Below are 2,799 nucleotides of genomic sequence, written 5' to 3'. Positions count from 1 at the left end.
AACTCTGACCTTGTAAAATTGAAACTGTTTATCGAGAAACCGTCCGAGTCCACAGATCCATGCCATCAGTTTTTTATATAGGATCTTAGCTATGATATTAGTACGTGAGATGTGGAATTTTAGCTCCAAATAATAGTTGCCAAGGCTAAAATTGTGTTTTTTGTAAAAGCGTTGGCAAATGAGGTTGATTAAGGAGTACTGTATTAGACAGTTTCCGCGAAGCATAAGAGGACGCGGATGCTTTGATCTAAGTAGCAATTGTATTAAAGATTCGAACTGCTGCTATTTGTCACAGTAAATGCAGCAGAACATTTGAAAAGGAGTGGGAGCTACTTGAATGTAGGTTCTGTGTTGCCAAGATTTATTTTTTTGCGGTCGATAACAGTATTTCAGCCACAACCACACCGAAGGGGCAGCTGCTCGTTTGGTTGTAACGCACTGATATATCTTTACGCTCGCTAAGCTGATAGCCATGACAAAGAATTCTTTCCAAAGTAACAAGCCGAAAAACTTCGTAAAACGTGGCACCTACCATGGAAGTCGAAACAATAGGATATGCGGTTGAAAAACATGGCAAGGTTGCAGCCGAGCAGAGCCTAACCGTCGGCTTCTTCGGCCCCCGCAATTGAGCTGGCGCTGGCCGTCTCGGACACACAGCAGCCGACAAAAACGCCTATGTTGGATCCGCGTAAGGTCACTGGGTCGTACCCCGCATCAATGATAGCCTCGTAAGACGTCTCCAGCAGCAGCCTCAGCTGAGGGTCGATCATTTTTCCTGCTTCGGGTTAACCCCGAAGAACTCGGCGTCAATCTTGGACAAATCCCGTATTTTTCCAAAGCGGTCCGGGAGGCCATCAAAACCTGAAGAGATGAATGCCACAGAATATTGCTGAAAACATTACCTAAGTATGATATCAGCGCACATTTTGAAAGCTCGCAAGGCCTTTATCAGGATTGGAGGAACTCGTAATTAGGCTTTGTGCTATATCTGGCACTGCATTTCCCGCTGGAAGCTTTTTAGGGCCCGTTGTTTAATTGCGGAACTGAAGATTTAAAAGCTTCACCTAATGCCGCTTGATGAATTGAGAGCTTGTAATGGGATTAAGGAAATATTTAAGCGGATGCGGTCAAGAGGTTTTGGCATAGTGGAAGGTTCCCTTTCTCGGCTGAACAATACCTAATTTGAACTATTTGCTCTATTGGTCTATTTCGTCTATTTTGAACTATATTCCGCGGGGAAACTGGTCTTTACGATCACATCGAACTGTTTTCTTTTTATACGGTTTGGGCTTGGTGGCTGCGTTCTTTATATATATAATCAATTAAGCTTAATATTACTTGACGCTTTGGTCACCGTGCTTTCTTTCGGCGTGGGCCTAGTATGCACATGGCGCAGGAAGGAAGCAGGCACATAAAATGAGGCATTTATTCACGAATCCCACCTTTTTTGCGGTAGTGTTTCTCATTTTGCGGCCACAACAAACGTCTATCCCCTGAAGGAACCAGCTGCGCTACTGTTACATCCACTGGTTGCAGGCATTTTATCAGTACGGCGGAGGCTTGCAACAGACATGTCTCTTCTACCGTAAAACTCGCAAAATTTAATACGACCGAAACGAATTCACGCAAGAACACCCTGGAAACGAAATGCAAGCCAGAAAGAAATCCAGCCGAACTGGGATGTTGTACTCTAAAGCAACTGTTGGGCTGCTTACGTGAAGGCAACGGTAAAAGCAACGGAGCACTCGCGTAATGGATGTAATCAGAAATGCAACAGAAGTCCCTAAAAAACGTGAAGGATGGCGTTTGTTCGTAAAGAGGGCTCGGGTTTCACAGCACTCGAGTTACAGCAACTGGCTGCGGGAATTTTCTTCAGCTGTTTTCATTTAATCTTCATTTTTCATTTTAAATACACCTTTGTTGGTGGTTAAGACAAATTGGCTTTCTTGTAATTTATTACAACGACAACGCAAGTTTGGTATAAGTTTTTCTTATACCAATACGTTTTTCTAGAATACCAACAATTAAAAAAAGATTAATTCCTTTTTCAAAAACTCCCTGTCATGCACACTTCACGCCGTATGTGAACATATGTCGCAACCGAACCCATATTCGTTGGCGTACTGCGTTCATGGGACATTTGGTACAAGTATCTGCCGTAAGCTGTACGAGTGTAACCACTTACCATGGGGCCATCGGGCATTGTCTTCAGTGATGAAGTCATCACCCCTGTAGAGCTTTTCACCGAACTCACTAAGGCTGTCCGCTTGAGGAAAGCGAGCCGAAAAGCCACTGCTGACTATTTCGTCATCAGACATGGTTTTCTGCAAATGAAAATAACAAGGACATTTGGAAGCGCACTTAAGGAAATACTGCAGGCCCCCGCCACAAAACATATCACCCGTGGCAAAGAGGACTTAGAACAACTGTCATTTATTCGCCATTAAATAACTCACATAATAAACAAAGCTGCTTTAGATTCATTTTGATTTTGCTGCTTTGTTACAAATTCGTAAGAGCTCGCGTAAGCAACAGGGCTTGCATGCTTAGCTTCGTTTGCCTTCCATAGAACACCTGAAGCGACGGTGACCAAGCTGTAATGTAAAGGCTGGCCTAATGCTAAACGTAGGTCCAAAAATTAATGAAGTTGCACTAAATGTGAAAGCTGTCGAAGTACGGAACAGTCATTTCCCAGAGGAGCTTCGGCGCCCTCTCTGAACTAATTTCAACCTCAGCCTTGCATTGATACCAAAAGTACCTAGTCCAGGGAGGGCGCCGCAGCTTCTAAAAAGACCTCGG

The 2,799-nt window shown here is 43.9% G+C and overlaps 1 pseudogene; it reads right to left on the bottom strand.

Moving 5' to 3' along the window:
* Positions 1 to 462: 462 nt before the first annotated feature.
* Positions 463 to 2,318, bottom strand: LOC144159180 (fatty acid synthase-like; annotated as a pseudogene).
* Positions 2,319 to 2,799: the final 481 nt, after the last annotated feature.

Source organism: Haemaphysalis longicornis, unplaced genomic scaffold (assembly GCF_048455015.1).
Source record: "Haemaphysalis longicornis isolate Haplotype H1 unplaced genomic scaffold, Haemaphysalis longicornis Haplotype H1 scaffold_1, whole genome shotgun sequence".
In the NCBI taxonomy this organism is placed as follows: domain Eukaryota; kingdom Metazoa; phylum Arthropoda; class Arachnida; order Ixodida; family Ixodidae; genus Haemaphysalis; species Haemaphysalis longicornis.
Note: the sequence above shows the minus strand (reverse complement) of the source record. Positions and strands in the feature narration are given on the sequence as shown.